The following is an 11,351-nucleotide window of genomic DNA, read 5'->3' on the forward strand; positions in this document are numbered from 1 at the left end:
ACGTTGCCATGCAGCCTGAGTATTCCCAACCACCACTGAGAATGCTCTGTCCGCAAGAAAGGACTTCACAAAAGTTAAAAATAGAGGGAGGTGTGACCACTCCCTAGTGAAAGGCGATTTCGTTACGTTACCATGCAACTTGATTATTCCCAACCACCACTGAGAATGCTCTGTCCGCAAGAAAGGTCTTCACGAAAGTTAAAAATAGAGGGAGGTGTGACCGCTCCCTAGTGAAAGGCGATTTCGTTACGTTACCATGCAACTTGATTATTCCCAACCACCACTGAGAATGCTCTGTCCGCAAGAAAGGTCTTCACGAAAGTTAAAAATAGAGGGAGGTGTGACCGCTCCCTAGTGAAAGGTGATTTCGTTACGTTACCATGCAATCTGAGTATTCCCAACCACCACTGAGAATGCTCTGTCCGCAAGAAAGGTCTTCACGAAAGTTAAAAAAAGAGGGAGGTGTGACCACTCCCTAGTGAAAGGCGATTTCGTTACGTTGCCATGCAACTTGAGTATTCCCAACCACCACTGAGAATGCTCTGTCCGCAAGAAAGGACTTCACAAAAGTTAAAAATAGAGGGAGGTGTGACCACTCTCTAGTGAAAGGTGATTTCGTTACGTTGTCATGCAACCTGAGTATTCCCAACCACCACTGAGAATGCTCTGTCCGCAAGAAAGGTCTTCACGAAAGTTAAAAATAGAGGGGGGCATGACCGCTCCCTAGTTAAAGGCCATTTCGTTACGTTACCATGCAACCTCAGTATTCCCAACCACCACTGAGAATGTTCTGTCCGCAAGAAAGGTTTTCACAAAAGTTAGAAATAGAGGGGGGTATGACCGCTCCCTAGTGAAAGGCGATTTCGTTACGTTACCATGCAACCTCAGTATTCGCAACCACCACTGAGAATGTTCTGTCCGCAAGAAAGGTTTTCACAAAAGTTAAAAATAGAGGGGGGTATGACCGCTCTCTAGTGAAAGGCGATTTCGTTACTTTACCATGCAACCTGAGTATTCCCAACCACCACTGAGAATGCTCTGTCCGCAAGAAAGGTCTTCACGAAGGTTAAAAATAGAGGGGGGTATGACCGCTCCCTAGTGAAAGGCGATTTCGTTACTTTGCCATGCAACTTGATTATTCCCAACCACCACTGAGAATGCTCTGTCCGCAAGAAAGGTCTTCACGAAAGTTAAAAATAGAGGGAGGTATGACCGCTCCCTAGTGAAAGGTGATTTCGGTACGTTGCCATGCAACTTGATTATTCCCAACCACCACTGAGAATGCTCTGTCCGCAAGAAAGGTCTTCACGAAAGTTAAATATAGAGGGAGGTGTGACCACTCCCTAGTGAAAGGCGATTTCGTTACGTTGCCATGCAACTTGAGTATTCAAAACCACCACTGAGAATGCTCTGTACGTAAGAAAGGTCTTCACGGAAGTTAAAAATAGAGGGAGGTATGACCGCTCCCTAGTGAAAGGCGATTTCGTTACGTTGCCATGCAACTTGAGTATTCCCAACCACCTCTGAGAATGCTCTGTCCGCAAGAAAGGTCTTCACGAAAGTTAAAAATAGAGGGTGGTGTGACCACTCCCTAGTGAAAGGCGATTTCGTTACGTTGCCATGCAAATTGAGTATTCCCAACCACCACTGAGAATGCTCTGTCCGCAAGAAAGGTCTTCACGAAAGTTAAAAATAGAGGGAGGTGTGACCACTCCCAAGTGAAAGGCTATTTCGTTACGTTGCCATGCAACTTGAGTATTCCCAACCACCACTGTGAATGCTCTGTCCGCAAGAAAGGTCTTCACGAAAGTTAAAAATAGAGGGAGGTGTGACCACTCCCTAGTGAAAGGCGATTTCGTTACGTTACCATGCAATCTGAGTATTCCCAACTGCCACTGAGAATGCTCTGTCCGCAAGAAAGGTCTTCACGAAAGTTAAAAATAGAGGGAGGTGTGATTACTCCCTAGTGAAAGGCGATTTCGTTAAGTTGCCATGCAACTTGAGTATTCCCAACCACCACTGAGAATGCTCTGTCGGCAAGAAAGGTCTTCACGAAAGTTAAAAATAGAGGGAGGTGTAACCACTCCCTAGTGAAAGGCGATTTCGTTACGTTACCATGCAACTTGATTATTCCCAACCACCACTGAGAATGCTCTGTCCGGAAGAAAGGTCTTCACGAAAGCTAAAAATAGAGGGAGGTGTGACCTCTCCCCAGTGAAAGGCGATTTCGTTACGTTGCCATGCAACTTGAGTATTCCAAACCACCACTGAGAATGCTCTGTCCGCAAGAAAGGTCTTCACGAAAGTTAAAAATAGAGGGAGGTGTGACCGCTCCCTAGTGAAAGGTGATTTCGTTACGTTGTCATGCAACTTGAGTATTCCCAACCACCACTGAGAATGCTCTGTCCGCAAGAAAGGTCTTCACGAAAGTTAAAAATAGAGGGAGGTATGACCGCTCCCTAGTGAAAGGTGATTTCGTTACGTTACCATGCAATCTGAGTATTCCCAACCACCACTGAGAATGCTCTGTCCGCAAGAAAGGTCTTCACGAAAGTTAAAAATAGAGGGAGGTGTGACCGCTCCCTAGTGAAAGGTGATTTAGTTACGTTGCCATGCAGCCTGAGTATTCCCAACCACCACTGAGAATGCTCTGTCCGCAAGAAAGGACTTCACAAAAGTTAAAAATAGAGGGAGGTGTGACCACTCCCTAGTGAAAGGCGATTTCGTTACGTTACCATGCAACTTGATTATTCCCAACCACCACTGAGAATGCTCTGTCCGCAAGAAAGGTCTTCACGAAAGTTAAAAATAGAGGGAGGTGTGACCGCTCCCTAGTGAAAGGTGATTTCGTTACGTTACCATGCAATCTGAGTATTCCCAACCACCACTGAGAATGCTCTGTCCGCAAGAAAGGTCTTCACGAAAGTTAAAAATAGAGGGAGGTGTGACCGCTCCCTAGTGAAAGGTGATTTAGTTACGTTGCCATGCAACCTGAGTATTCCCAACCACCACTGAGAATGCTCTGTCCGCAAGAAAGGTCTTCACGAAAGTTAAAAATAGAGGGAGGTGTGACCGCTCCCTAGTGAAAGGTGATTTCCTTACGTTGCCATGCAACCTGAGTATTCCCAACCACCACGGAGAATGCTCTGTCCGCAAGAAAGGTCTTCACGAAAGTTAAAAATAGAGGGAGGTGTGACCGCTCCCTAGTGAAAGGTGATTTCGTTACGTTGTCATGCAACTTGAGTATTCCCAACCACCACTGAGAATGCTCTGTCCGCAAGAAAGGTCTTCACGAAAGTTAAAAATAGAGGGAGGTATGACCGCTCCCTAGTGAAAGGTGATTTCGTTACGTTACCATGCAATCTGAGTATTCCCAACCACCACTGAGAATGCTCTGTCCGCAAGAAAGGTCTTCACGAAAGTTAAAAATAGAGGGAGGTATGACCGCTCCCTAGTGAAAGGTGATTTAGTTACGTTGCCATGCAACCTGAGTATTCCCAACCACCACTGAGAATGCTCTGTCCGCAAGAAAGGTCTTCACGAAAGTTAAAAATAGAGGGAGGTGTGACCGCTCCCTAGTGAAAGGTGATTTAGTTACGTTGCCATGCAGCCTGAGTATTCCCAACCACCACTGAGAATGCTCTGTCCGCAAGAAAGGACTTCACAAAAGTTAAAAATAGAGGGAGGTGTGACCACTCCCTAGTGAAAGGCGATTTCGTTACGTTACCATGCAACTTGATTATTCCCAACCACCACTGAGAATGCTCTGTCCGCAAGAAAGGTCTTCACGAAAGTTAAAAATAGAGGGAGGTGTGACCGCTCCCTAGTGAAAGGCGATTTCGTTACGTTACCATGCAACTTGAGTATTCCCAACCACCACTGAGAATGCTCTGTCCGCAAGAAAGGTCTTCACGAAAGTTAAAAATAGAGGGAGGTATGACCGCTCCCTAGTGAAAGGTGATTTCGTTACGTTACCATGCAATCTGAGTATTCCCAACCACCACTGAGAATGCTCTGTCCGCAAGAAAGGTCTTCACGAAAGTTAAAAATAGAGGGAGGTGTGACCGCTCCCTAGTGAAAGGTGATTTAGTTACGTTGCCATGCAACCTGAGTATTCCCAACCACCACTGAGAATGCTCTGTCCGCAAGAAAGGTCTTCACGAAAGTTAAAAATAGAGGGAGGTGTGACCGCTCCCTAGTGAAAGGTGATTTAGTTACGTTGCCATGCAACCTGAGTATTCCCAACCACCACTGAGAATGCTCTGTCCGCAAGAAAGGTCATCACGAAAGTTAAAAATAGAGGGACGTATGACCGCTCCCTAGTGAAAGGTGATTTAGTTACGTTGCCATGCAACCTGAGTATTCCCAACCACCACTGAGAATGCTCTGTCCGCAAGAAAGGTCTTCACGAAAGTTAAAAATAGAGGGAGGTGTGACCGCTCCCTAGTGAAAGGTGATTTCGTTACGTTGTCATGCAACTTGAGTATTCCCAACCACCACTGAGAATGCTCTGTCCGCAAGAAAGGTCTTCACGAAAGTTAAAAATAGAGGGAGGAATGACCGCTCCCTAGTGAAAGGTGATTTAGTTACGTTGCCATGCAACCTGAGTATTCCCAACCACCACTGAGAATGCTCTGTCCGCAAGAAAGGTCTTCACGAAAGTTAAAAATAGAGGGAGGTGTGACCGCTCCCTAGTGAAAGGTGATTTAGTTACGTTGCCATGCAACCTGAGTATTCCCAACCACCACTGAGAATGCTCTGTCCGCAAGAAAGGTCTTCACGAAAGTTAAAAATAGAAGGAGGTGTGACCGCTCCCTAGTGAAAGGTGATTTAGTTACGTTGCCATGCAACCTGAGTATTCCCAACCACCACTGAGAATGCTCTGTCCGCAAGAAAGGTCTTCACGAAAGTTAAAAATAGAGGGAGGTATGACCGCTCTCTAGTGAAAGGTGATTTAGTTACGTTGCCATGCAACCTGAGTATTCCCAACCACCACTGAGAATGCTCTGTCCGCAAGAAAGGACGTCACAAAAGTTAAAAATAGAGGGAGATATGACCACTCCCTAGTGAAAGGTGATTTAGTTACGTTGCCATGCAACCTGAGTATTCCCAACCACCACTGAGAATGCTCTGTCCGCAAGAAAGGACTTCACAAAAGTTAAAAATAGAGGGAGGTGTGACCACTCCTTAGTGAAAGGCGATTACGTTAAGTTGCCATGCAACTTGATTATTCCCAACCACCACTGAGAATGCTCTGTCGGCAAGAAAGGTCTTCACGAAAGTTAAAAATAGAGGGAGGTATGACCGCTCCCTAGTGAAAGGTGATTTCGTTACGTTGCCATGCAACCTGAGTATTCCCAACCACCACTGAGAATGCTCTGTCCGCAAGAAAGGTCTTCACGAAAGTTAAAAATAGAGGGGGGCATGACCGCTCCCTAGTGAAAGGCCATTTCGTTACGTTACCATGCAACCTCAGTATTCCCAACCACCACTGAGAATGTTCTGTCCGCAAGAAAGGTTTTCACAAAAGTTAGATATAGGGGGGGTATGACCGCTTCCTAGTGAAAGGCGATTTCGTTACGTTACCATGCAACCTCAGTATTCGCAACCACCACTGAGAATGTTCTGTCCGCAAGAAAGGTTTTCACAAAAGTTAAAAATAGAGGGGGGTATGACCGCTCCCTAGTGAAAGGCGATTTCGTTACGTTGCCATGCAACTTGATTATTCCCAACCACCACTGAGAATGCTCTGTCCGCAAGAAAGGTCTTCACGAAAGTTAAAAATAGAGGGAGGTATGACCGCTCCCTAGTGAAAGGTGATTTCGTTACGTTGCCATGCAACTTGAGTATTCCCAACCACCACTGAGAATGCTCTGTCCGCAAGAAAGGTCTTCACGAAAGTTAAAAATAGAGGGAGGTATGACCGCTCCCTAGTGAAAGGTGATTTAGTTACGTTGCCATGCAACCTGAGTATTCCCAACCACCACTGAGAATGCTCTGTCCGCAAGAAAGGACTTAACAAAAGTTAAAAATAGAGGGAGGTGTGACCACTCCTTAGTGAAAGGCGATTTCGTTAAGTTGCCATGCAACTTGATTATTCCCAACCACCACTGAGAATGCTCTGTCGGCAAGAAAGGTCTTCACGAAAGTTAAAAATAGAGGGAGGTATGACCGCTCCCTAGTGAAAGGCGATTTCGTTACGTTGCCATGCAACTTGATTATTCCCAACCACCACTGAGAATGCTCTGTCCGCAAGAAACGTCTTCACGAAACTTAAAAATAGAGGGAGGTATGACCGCTTCCTAGTGAAAGGTGATTTCGTTACGTTACCATGCAATCTGAGTATTCCCAACCACCACTGAGAATGCTCTGTCCGCAAGAAAGGTCTTCACGAAAGTTAAAAATAGAGGGAGGTGTGACCACTCCCTAGTGAAAGGTGATTTAGTTACGTTGCCATGCAGCCTGAGTATTCCCAACCACCACTGAGAATGCTCTGTCCGCAAGAAAGGACTTCACAAAAGTTAAAAATAGAGGGAGGTGTGACCACTCCCTAGTGAAAGGCGATTTCGTTACGTTACCATGCAACTTGATTATTCCCAACCACCACTGAGAATGCTCTGTCCGCAAGAAAGGTCTTCACGAAAGTTAAAAATAGAGGGAGGTGTGACCGCTCCCTAGTGAAAGGCGATTTCGTTACGTTACCATGCAACTTGATTATTCCCAACCACCACTGAGAATGCTCTGTCCGCAAGAAAGGTCTTCACGAAAGTTAAAAATAGAGGGAGGTGTGACCGCTCCCTAGTGAAAGGTGATTTCGTTACGTTACCATGCAATCTGAGTATTCCCAACCACCACTGAGAATGCTCTGTCCGCAAGAAAGGTCTTCACGAAAGTTAAAAAAAGAGGGAGGTGTGACCACTCCCTAGTGAAAGGCGATTTCGTTACGTTGCCATGCAACTTGAGTATTCCCAACCACCACTGAGAATGCTCTGTCCGCAAGAAAGGACTTCACAAAAGTTAAAAATAGAGGGAGGTGTGACCACTCTCTAGTGAAAGGTGATTTCGTTACGTTGTCATGCAACCTGAGTATTCCCAACCACCACTGAGAATGCTCTGTCCGCAAGAAAGGTCTTCACGAAAGTTAAAAATAGAGGGGGGCATGACCGCTCCCTAGTTAAAGGCCATTTCGTTACGTTACCATGCAACCTCAGTATTCCCAACCACCACTGAGAATGTTCTGTCCGCAAGAAAGGTTTTCACAAAAGTTAGAAATAGAGGGGGGTATGACCGCTCCCTAGTGAAAGGCGATTTCGTTACGTTACCATGCAACCTCAGTATTCGCAACCACCACTGAGAATGTTCTGTCCGCAAGAAAGGTTTTCACAAAAGTTAAAAATAGAGGGGGGTATGACCGCTCTCTAGTGAAAGGCGATTTCGTTACTTTACCATGCAACCTGAGTATTCCCAACCACCACTGAGAATGCTCTGTCCGCAAGAAAGGTCTTCACGAAGGTTAAAAATAGAGGGGGGTATGACCGCTCCCTAGTGAAAGGCGATTTCGTTACTTTGCCATGCAACTTGATTATTCCCAACCACCACTGAGAATGCTCTGTCCGCAAGAAAGGTCTTCACGAAAGTTAAAAATAGAGGGAGGTATGACCGCTCCCTAGTGAAAGGTGATTTCGGTACGTTGCCATGCAACTTGATTATTCCCAACCACCACTGAGAATGCTCTGTCCGCAAGAAAGGTCTTCACGAAAGTTAAATATAGAGGGAGGTGTGACCACTCCCTAGTGAAAGGCGATTTCGTTACGTTGCCATGCAACTTGAGTATTCAAAACCACCACTGAGAATGCTCTGTACGTAAGAAAGGTCTTCACGGAAGTTAAAAATAGAGGGAGGTATGACCGCTCCCTAGTGAAAGGCGATTTCGTTACGTTGCCATGCAACTTGAGTATTCCCAACCACCTCTGAGAATGCTCTGTCCGCAAGAAAGGTCTTCACGAAAGTTAAAAATAGAGGGTGGTGTGACCACTCCCTAGTGAAAGGCGATTTCGTTACGTTGCCATGCAAATTGAGTATTCCCAACCACCACTGAGAATGCTCTGTCCGCAAGAAAGGTCTTCACGAAAGTTAAAAATAGAGGGAGGTGTGACCACTCCCAAGTGAAAGGCTATTTCGTTACGTTGCCATGCAACTTGAGTATTCCCAACCACCACTGTGAATGCTCTGTCCGCAAGAAAGGTCTTCACGAAAGTTAAAAATAGAGGGAGGTGTGACCACTCCCTAGTGAAAGGCGATTTCGTTACGTTACCATGCAATCTGAGTATTCCCAACTGCCACTGAGAATGCTCTGTCCGCAAGAAAGGTCTTCACGAAAGTTAAAAATAGAGGGAGGTGTGATTACTCCCTAGTGAAAGGCGATTTCGTTAAGTTGCCATGCAACTTGAGTATTCCCAACCACCACTGAGAATGCTCTGTCGGCAAGAAAGGTCTTCACGAAAGTTAAAAATAGAGGGAGGTGTAACCACTCCCTAGTGAAAGGCGATTTCGTTACGTTACCATGCAACTTGATTATTCCCAACCACCACTGAGAATGCTCTGTCCGGAAGAAAGGTCTTCACGAAAGCTAAAAATAGAGGGAGGTGTGACCTCTCCCCAGTGAAAGGCGATTTCGTTACGTTGCCATGCAACTTGAGTATTCCAAACCACCACTGAGAATGCTCTGTCCGCAAGAAAGGTCTTCACGAAAGTTAAAAATAGAGGGAGGTGTGACCACTCCCATAGTGAAAGGCGATTTCGTTACGTTACCATGCAATCTGAGTATTCCCAACCACCACTGAGAATGCTCTGTCCGCAAGAAAGGTCTTCACGAAAGTTAAAAATAGAGGGAGGTGTGACCACTCCCTAGTGAAAGGCGATTTCGTTACGTTGCCATGCAACTTGAGTATTCCCAACCACCACTGAGAATGCTCTGTCCGCAAGAAAGGTCTTCACGAAAGTTAAAAAAAGAGGGAGGTGTGACCACTCCCTAGTGAAAGGTGATTTAGTTACGTTGCCATGCAACCTGAGTATTCCCAACCACCACTGAGAATGCTCTGTCCGCAAGAAAGGACTTCACAAAAGTTAAAAATAGAGGGAGGTGTGACCACTCCCTAGTGAAAGGCCATTTCGTTAAGTTGCCATGCAACTTGAGTATTCAAAACCACCACTGAGAATGCTCTGTCCGTAAGAAAGGTCTTCACGAAAGTTAAAAATATAGGGAGGTATGACCGCTCCCTAGTGAAAGGCGATTTCGTTACGTTGCCATGCAAATTGAGTATTCCCAACCACCACTGAGAATGCTCTGTCCGCAAGAAAGGTCTTCACGAAAGTTAAAAATAGAGGGAGGTGTGACCACTCCCAAGTGAAAGGCGATTTCGTTACGTTGCCATGCAACTTGAGTATTCCCAACCACCACTGAGAATGCTCTGTCCGCAAGAAAGGTCTTCACGAAAGTTAAAAATAGAGGGAGGTGTGACCACTCCCTAGTGAAAGGCGATTTCGTTACGTTACCATGCAATCTGAGTATTCCCAACCACCACTGAGAATGCTCTGTCCGCAAGAAAGGTCTTCACGAAAGTTAAAAATAGAGGGATGTGTGACCACTCCCTAGTGAAAGGCGATTTCGTTAAGTTGCCATGCAACTTGAGTATTCCCAACCACCACTGAGAATGCTCTGTCGGCAAGAAAGGTCTTCACGAAAGTTAAAAATAGAGGGAGGTGTAACCACTCCCTAGTGAAAGGCGATTTCGTTACGTTACCATGCAACTTGATTATTCCCAACCACCACTGAGAATGCTCTGTCCGGAAGAAAGGTCTTCACGAAAGCTAAAAATAGAGGGAGGTGTGACCTCTCCCCAGTGAAAGGCGATTTCGTTACGTTGCCATGCAACTTGAGTATTCCAAACCACCACTGAGAATGCTCTGTCCGCAAGAAAGGTCTTCACGAAAGTTAAAAATAGAGGGAGGTGTGACCACTCCCTAGTGAAAGGCGATTTCGTTACGTTACCATGCAATCTGAGTATTCCCAACCACCACTGAGAATGCTCTGTCCGCAAGAAAGGTCTTCACGAAAGTTAAAAATAGAGGGAGGTGTGACCACTCCCTAGTGAAAGGCGATTTCGTTACGTTGCCATGCAACTTGAGTATTCCCAACCACCAGTGAGAATGCTCTGTCCGCAAGAAAGGTCTTCACGAAAGTTAAAAATAGAGGGAGGTGTGACCACTCCCTAGTGAAAGGTGATTTAGTTACGTTGCCATGCAACCTGAGTATTCCCAACCACCACTGAGAATGCTCTGTCCGCAAGAAAGGACTTCACAAAAGTTAAAAATAGAGGGAGGTGTGACCACTCCCTAGTGAAAGGCGATTTCGTTAAGTTGCCATGCAACTTGAGTATTCCCAACCACCACTGAGAATGCTCTGTCCGCAAGAAAGGACTTCACAAAAGTAAAAATAGAGGGAGGTGTGACCACTCCCTAGTGAAAGGCGATTTCGTTACGTTGCCATGCAACTTGATTATTCCCAACCACCACTGAGAATGGTCTGTCCGCAAGAAAGGACTTCACAAAAGTTAACAATAGAGGGAGGTGTGACCACTCCCTAGTGAAAGGCGATTTCGTTAAGTTGCCATGCAACTTGAGTATTCCCAACCACCACTGAGAATGCTCTGTCCGCAAGAAAGGACTTCACAAAAGTTAAAAATAGAGGGAGGTGTGACCACTCCCTATTGAAAGGTGATTTCGTTACGTTGTCATGCAACCTGAGTATTCCCAACCACCACTGAGAATGCTCTGTCCGCAAGAAAGGACTTCACAAAAGTTAAAAATAGAGGGAGGTGTGACCACTCCCTAGTGAAAGGCCATTTCGTTACGTTACCATGCAACCTCAGTATTCCTAACCACCACTGAGAATGCTCTGTCCGCAAGAAAGGTCTTCAAGAAAGTTAAAAATAGAGGGAGGTATGACCGCTCCCTAGTGAAAGGTGATTTCGTTACGTTGCCATGCAACCTGAGTATTCCCAGCCACCACTGAGAATGCTCTGTCCGCAAGAAAGGACTTCACAAAAGCTTAAAATAGAGGGAGGTGTGACCACTCCCTAGTGAAAGGCGATTTCGTTACGTTAGCATGCAACCTGAGTATTCCCAACCACCACTGAGAATGCTCTGTCCGCAAGAAAGGACTTCACAAAAGTTAAAAATAGAGAGAGGTGTGACCACTCCCTAGTGAAAGGCGATTTCGTTGCGTTGCCATGCAACTTGATTATTCCCAACCACCACTGAGAATGCTCTGTCCGCAAGAAAGGACTTCA

This window comes from Amblyomma maculatum, chromosome 1 (assembly GCF_055883805.1).
Source record: "Amblyomma maculatum isolate TAMU_Amacu chromosome 1, ASM5588380v1, whole genome shotgun sequence".
Lineage (NCBI taxonomy): Eukaryota > Metazoa > Arthropoda > Arachnida > Ixodida > Ixodidae > Amblyomma > Amblyomma maculatum.